This window comes from Nicotiana tomentosiformis, chromosome 8, assembly GCF_000390325.3.
Source record: "Nicotiana tomentosiformis chromosome 8, ASM39032v3, whole genome shotgun sequence".
Taxonomy (NCBI): domain Eukaryota; kingdom Viridiplantae; phylum Streptophyta; class Magnoliopsida; order Solanales; family Solanaceae; genus Nicotiana; species Nicotiana tomentosiformis.
In genome coordinates this window covers 51,319,765-51,327,499 of record NC_090819.1, presented here as the reverse complement: position 1 = coordinate 51,327,499, position 7,735 = coordinate 51,319,765, and the positions used below count along the sequence as shown (strand labels likewise).

Below are 7,735 nucleotides of genomic sequence, written 5' to 3'. Positions count from 1 at the left end.
AAGACCCGAGTTTGGATTGAATTTATGTTTTCCTATACTTTAATTTTATTTGCGATGAATTAATCCATATTGATGGAGTAGTTCTCTTTAAGGTTTGATGGATTTGGTGTATTGATGATTGTTTGTAGATTATAACTCTAGTTTTATGTATTGAAGCATTTAGGATGATTTAATTATTGCATCTATATTCACTAGTTTACGTAATCGAGAGAGGCATAACGTGTGATATCTTTGTATTATATTGTTCGTTGAGTTCATTAATACTTCTTAGTAATTGAAAGAGGCTAGTTGAATCATTGATTAAACCTAGTTAGGAGGATAATTGAGAGAGGTTCTCCTAAAGACCAATCCACTACGCATTCTTGCATATCTTCACCTGCTTAAATTGGTTCATTTCGCGAGGATGAGACTTAATCGAGATAGGAGTTTCTGCTGAACGTGTGAACTAATAATTGAGTGAATTCGAGGGACTCACGTAAACATTATAAGTGAATTATCTCGAGTTAGATCCCAAAATATTATCTCGAGTTATAACATTATTTGCTTGTTCTTTATTTCGATTGTCATTAGTCAATAACTTTAGATTCTTAGATAATTTTAGTTAGACATCTTATAAATCTCTACTATTAATTATCTTGGATAGCAGCCAAGCTAGAAACTAGGTGAATACTATTTAAATTCAATCCATAAGGATACGATATTATACTATACTATCTTTGACTAGCGAGCATCAATTTCGTATTGTGTTTTGCGCTAGTCAAATTATGGCATCGTTGTCGGGGATTTGCAATCAATGGTGTTTGAAATAGTTTGTAGTACTAATTCTAGAAATTTTCTTTTCATTTTATTTTATTTTTTCCCTTTTTACAATTGGTGTTCTTTGACTGTGCGCAGGTTACAGGTTAAGGTTGGTGCATGAGTCGAGCATCTACGAAAGAAGTACTACTATATGAACCGGAGATAGAAAAACAACTACAAAAGCTGAGGCAGGAAAGAAATCTCACCGAGACATCAGAAAGGGTTGGGCAATCCTCAACCAAAGAACTCATGGCTGGAAACAGTGATGATAATGTAGATTTGGATGGGAGGGAGGCATCACAACAACGAGAAAAAGTTGCAGGGGATGCTGAGGAAGCAGCTATTAGAGATGCACAAATTATCTATGAAGAAGAGAGGGGTCGGAGAATTTCTCAGAATCAACCCTTGGATGTAGAGCAGTTCGAAAATATAGCTCCCATGTCTGGGAGACCACTGGGCGATTATGTTAGGCCGATCTACAACCATGGCTTATCAAGAGTTAGACCACCTCCGATTGCAGCCAACAATTTTGAGTTGAAGTAAGGGTTGCTTCAAACCTTTCAGAATTGTTTGTCTTTAGAGGAAAGATGAATGAAGATCCAAATACATATCTAATGAACTTCGAGGAGATTATGAACACCTTTCAATATAATGGTGTGTCACAAGATACAGTGTACTTAAGGGCATTCCCCTTGTCACTTAAATATGATGCAAAACAGTGGCTTCGAATCTTGCCCAGTGGCTCGATTAGAACCTATGAGGAGATGACCAAAAAATTCCTTGATAAATATTTCTCCTCAGCTGAAACGAGCAAGTTTAGAAGAGAAATCCATAACTTATGCCAGAAAGAGACTGAAACTGTTTTTGAAGCATGGGATAGGTTTAAGGAGATTGTTCGAAAGTGTCAACATAGTGGAATTGAATTTTGGATACAACTCCAGGACCTTTGGGATGGTTTGACATCGGCCTCACGTAGAACATTGAGCAATGAAGCTGGATGCCCGTTGATGAAGAAGACTCTAGAGGAGATAGTTACAATTTTTGATGAGTTATCTGAAGATGCTAATCAGTGGCCCTTTGAGTGCTAAAAGAAGAAGATCAACTGGTGTTCACCAAGTTGATGCTAATACATCTGTGCATGTATAGCTTGATGCTATGGCTAACGAAATAAGGAAGCTGACCTTAGCCTCGATATAATATGAGCCGCGTGCAACTTATGATATATGTGGAAGAGGATACCCTACTCATGAGTGTCGAGCCTCAACTAAGGAAGTGAATGTTGTGGGAAACTACAATTTTAATGCAATGGGTTAGAGGCACCCCGATGTTTCATGGAGTTCACCTGGGGGTACCGCTAATGCATGGAAACAAAATAACTCTAGACTCAGGGGCAATGAGCTCCACCATTCCAAAATCAGCAAAAACTCATAGCGCAACTATACAGGAACATGGAGCAACTATCAAAGAACTAGGCACTGGTTTTCGAAACCTGGAAAGACAACTTGGGCAGTTAGCCACTCTATTGTCTGAGAGGATTCTAGGAACTCTCCCTACTGATACCGAAAGAAATCCCAAAGAAACAGTGAATGTTGTAACCTTGAGAAGTGGGCAAGTGTTGAAAGACCCCACCCCGATCCAAAAAGATGTGATACTTGAAAAAGAAAGTGGGGAGCGGCTGGAGAATGATGTTGATAAAAAGAAGAAAGGCCCAATGAAAGCTGAGAAAAAGAAGAAGGGAAAAACATCAAGGAGGGAGGAATATGATGAGAGCAAGCATATGCCTGCTCTACCTTTCCGTCAAAAGCTATATAGAGAAAAGCTAGGCAGGCAGTTTGAGAGATTTCTGGATATGCTGAAACTGTTTCATGTGAATTTACCATTCACGTAGGTGCTCTCACAGATGCCTACTTATGCCAAGTTCTTGAAGGGAATCCTGACAAATAAAATGAAGATAGAAAAGACCTCAGTGGTCAAGCTCACAGATCATTGCAACGCGATATTGCAAAATAATCTCCCACAAAAGTGTGGAGATAGAGGGAGTTTTACTATACCTTGCTCTGTAGGAACTATTCATTTTGATAAATCATTATGTGATACTGGTGCCTCAATTAATTTAGTGCCTCTATCTATTTATAGGAAACTGGAGATAGATATTGGAGAGGTAAGATCTGCACCAATATCGTTGCAACTAGCAGACCAAACGACTATAATACCCGAGGGGATAGTGGATGATGTGTTAGTTCGGATGGATAAGTTCGTATTCCTGTAGATTTTATAGTGGTGAATATGGAGGAAAACAAGGAGGTCCCCCTCATCCTATGAAGACCATTCTTAGCGATAGGTAAAGCTATATCGGATATACACGAGAGAAAACTCTTGCTTAGGGTGGGTGAGGAGACTGTGACTTTTAAGATGGATTTAGAAACGGGGGCACAAAAGGACAAGTTAGCTGCAAGTGTTGAGTGAAAAGTGAAGGGCTCGAAAGAGAAGTCTACGTTGAGTGAGAAAGATAAGTGTGGGGTGTAACCCAAGAAGGCTGAAAAGAAGTTGTCTGCATGGATGTGTGCATTAGTTCGGGCTCAAGGAATGGAGCCCGACTTTGACTCAGACCTCGACTACATGTTCAGGGAAGCTTCCTTTACCTTATGATTTTTAATTGTGTGTTATGAGGACATGCCATAACTTAAAGTGTAGGGTGGGGGATATTTGTATGTATGTTTGTATACATGATTCTTTTTGTTAGTTGTAGTAGTAAAAATTGAAAAAAAAACATACAAATTTTAAAATTTTCGATTTTTTCCAACGATGGATATCATCGACAGGTTTCTTGAGGGATTAAAGTGGAATGAAAAAAGACAAAAAGATTTTTGTTTGTAGGTAGTGTAATAATTCCCCCTTGTATTTTATTTGTGCCGCGGTTCTTTTCCAAAGGTTTTGTTTGAACCAGGTGTAGTTAGTATTAGTTTAATTTTTTTTAGGAGTAGAACATCTTGTGTTATGATTTGAATTGAAAGCAATATCTATTGACTTTATTATACCTTGAGAATAGTAAGTGCTTTAGTTGTGACGCTTAGGCTCAATTTTTTACTCTTGTAAAAGTACCTTAAATTGTATGATCTTAACTCTGCTGAACTGCTTTGACTAGAGTGTCTTGATAATCCAATCCTGAGTGAGTTATGTGCCTTGTGTGTGTGTGAGAGAGAGATTTTGTGTATTCTGTGCATTGCATTTGATGTCTAGAACTTGGCCCGTGTGTTTTCAAAGCGAAATGGTAGTTTAATTCAGTCTTGGAAGTGATATAGGCATTTCTTTGTTGAGCCAGATATATGTTTTACCCACCTAATGAATGTGTATCTTAGTTAGCCCATTTGAACCTGTAATCCTATTTCTTTGGCAATCCCATTTCAAGCCTTACCCATTTGTTTGAACCTTGTACCTCTTGTGAGCACTTGAATTTGTTATGAACTTTGTAAAAGTTGAAGTGTGGGGTGGTTGGTTTGGCCTTTAAGCGGAATTATTGAAATAAGGAGAAATGTGCAATGTTTTGAAAAAGTAAGAGCCACTTGAATTGAAAAAGAAAGGAAAAAGAAGTGTATGATTATGAAAAATATCCCTTGATAGTGGTGACTTTTGATGTATTTGTGCTTAAAGAAGTAGAGAGTTAATGTATATTGATGTGAAGGTGGAGTTATGGTTTGATATAAGTGTGGGATTTTGAATGGTTGGTTTGGCTTTTGAGTGGAACTATTGAAATAAGGAGAAATGTGCCATGTTTTGAAAAAGTAAGAGCCACTTGAATTGAAAAAGAAAGGAATGAAAAGTGTTTGGTTATGAAAAATATTCCTTGATAGTGGTGACTTTTGATATATTTGTGCTTAAAGAAATAGGGAGTTAATGTATATTGATGTAAAGGTGGAGTTATGGTTTGACATAAGTATTGGATTTTAAATGGTTTAGTTGTGTATATTAAAGTACTTAGGGAGGTGTAGTCACTCTTATATCCAAATGTATCCTACACATCCCGTAACCTACATTATAACCAATTAGAGTCCTACTTGATCCTTGACTGAATGAGCTCAATTAGTAGAGTAGTACACTACGGGCAAGCCTATGGTACGTCCTTTGAGGCATATGAATGTTACTTCTGAGAGTGAGTGAATTCTTTCTATTTTGAGTTCCTAATTGTTCTTAAATTTCATTATGTGTGGAACTATTATCTATTGTTGTGTGAGGGTACTTGATTCATGAAGGAAAGGTAATGTTGTTGACCTCTATGTTAGAGTAAGTGAGCGGGTTGTGAAAGTTGTATGGTGCGTTTGAGTCAAATCTTGAGGCGAGGATGTTATGGTATTGTGCTTAATCTATTTTAAATATTCTTGGTATGATGAGTTATTAGAGTTGTGCAAAACGGTTTTGTCTATATGAAGTATAGTTTGATTGCTCGAGGACGAGCAATGAGTTAACTGTGGGGTGTTGATGGTAGGCTATAATTACATGTTTTAATCGCTTATTGCACTCTAATTCACTGCACTTATTGTGTGTTTTATGCCTTGTAGGAGTGATTCCGAGCTATATAGATATTGTTGAGCTAATTCGAGCTATTTAGAGATTTGAAGTCTGAGTAAAAGCCCAAGGGATTAAGCCGGGATCGTGTTCGGGGGTTGAGAACCAAGTCTGGACATCAAAAATTGAAGTTTGAACCATACTCTGAGAAAACTTCACAACCGCGGCGCGTGGTGCACCATGGCTATACAAAACCTCCTGCCTGTCAATTGTGTAGCTCTCTGGAAATCCCCACTAATTCCCCGAATGGCGCATCGCCCCATGCGGCGTGCCTGTGTAATTTTTATAGAGCCAATGTCCTATTTCGACTTGGAGGAGGTGGTTTCATTTGGGCCCGACCCTACTTGGTATAAATACATGGAAAAATGTTATTTTTGGACTTTTGACATACTCTAGACCTAAGGAAGCTAAGGAGGGGCACAAGCACAAGTATTTCATCATTCCTTCCTCACTCAAGACCCGAGTTTGGATTGAATTTATATTTTCCTATACTTTAATTTTATTTGTGATGAATTACTCCATATCTATGGAGTAGTTCTCTTCATGGTTTGATGGATTTGGTGTATTGATGATTGTTTGTAGATTATAACTCTAGTTTTATGTATTGAAGCATTTTTGGATGATTTAACTGTTGCATCTATATTCACTAGTTCATATAATCGAGAGAGGCATAACTTGTGATATCTTTGCATTATATTGTTGGTTGAGTTCATTAATTCTTCTTAGTAATCGAAAGATGCTAGTTGAATAATTGATTAAACCTAGTTAGCAGGACAATCGAGAGAGGTTCTCCTAAAGACCAATTCACTATGCATTCTTGCATATCTTCACATGCTAAAATTGGTTCATCTCGCGAGGTTGAGACTTAATCGAGAGAGGGGTTTTTGCTGAACGTGTGAACTAATAATTGAGTGAACAATATCAATATTTTGACTACAAATAGCGCATGGCTCAACACAATGTGCCCAAGAATCTCAACAATCACAAAATTAAAGGTGAATTTGCTCAACAAGAAAGATATCTCAACTATTAACAACTTCACCTCTATGTGATAGCGGTTTTCACAACTTCAACACCAATAACTCAACAAGAAAATATTTTACGAAATAACAATTTCAAATAAAAGTAATTCAACAGTTAAGGAGGTAACAATGCAATAAGGAAGACAATAACTTCAACTAAGCGTATAAGAGAAAAATAACAAGTAAGAGGTAGAACAAGTATTAACAATGTCAAATAAAGCATGTAAGAGTAGATTAACACATGTAAGAGTTGATTAACAATGAGGGATATAACATGTTATGTCAAAAATTAAAGGCATGAAAAGAGTCTAAATAACCTAAATCGGTCAATTATAACATATAGCCCATGTACCCACTTGTCACCTTGCATACACGACTTTCACATAGCACAAATGACACAATCAATACCTAATCCTAAGGGGTAGTTCCTCCACACAAAGTTAGGCAAGATACTTACCTCAACTAGGCCAACTCAACCCTTGAAAATAGCTTTTTCCCTAAAATTCGTCTCCACACAACTCAAATCTAATAAAAATTGACTTAATAACATCAAACATGCAAGAGAAATCAATTACAATAAATAAAAATTTGATATTTACACTTTGCCCAAAAAATCAACAAAAGTCAACCCCGGGCCCACCCAGTCAAAGCCCGCGTCAAAGAGTAGATTCCAACTATTCATAACCTCATGAGTCCATAAATGTGATTAATTATCAAATTCGAGTCCAAATCGAGTCTCAAAACTCAATTCTTCATTTTTCAAAAACTTGACAAAAATTTCCAATTTTTCCTCTTTGATTCATATAAATTTGATGTTAAATCTAAGATAGGGTTCTAAAATATGAGATAGGGTTCTAAGAATCACTTACCCAATATTTGTAGATAAAAATTCCCTCTTCAAATTGCCTCCTACCGAGTCTAGGGTTCTAAAATATGAGAAATGAGACTAAATTCTAACTTTCCGGCCCTTATGTCCAGTTGCAGTTGTCACATTTGCGGCACTGACAGTCTTAAGAGAAACCTCACAAATACGAAAATGGGTTCGCAAATGCGAACCCTGTTCCCTCCGTAAAAGCGACACAGTTATCACAAATGTGAACCTAGCCCAACCCAAGTCAACTTCACAATTATGAACCAGTCATCGTAATGGTGATACCTATGATCCCCATACTAAGGTCGCAATTGTGACCCTGGTGTTCGCAAATGCGACACCAGAGACATAAGCACACTAGCAGCTCAGATTCAGTCCAAAACCATTCGACGACGAGTCCAAAACTCATTTGAGACCTTGGGGCTCCAAACAAAACATCTACATAAGTCTAAAAATATCATACGAACTCGCTCGCGCGATC

General features: G+C 37.3%; 1 non-coding gene across 1 annotated transcript; it reads right to left on the bottom strand.

Moving 5' to 3' along the window:
• Nucleotides 1–1,610: 1,610 nt before the first annotated feature.
• Nucleotides 1,611–1,717, bottom strand: LOC117281463 (small nucleolar RNA R71). Its single transcript, XR_004512096.1, has one exon. It is a non-coding gene; the product is annotated as a small nucleolar RNA R71 (small nucleolar RNA).
• Between the last annotated feature and the right edge of the window lie 6,018 nt (nucleotides 1,718–7,735).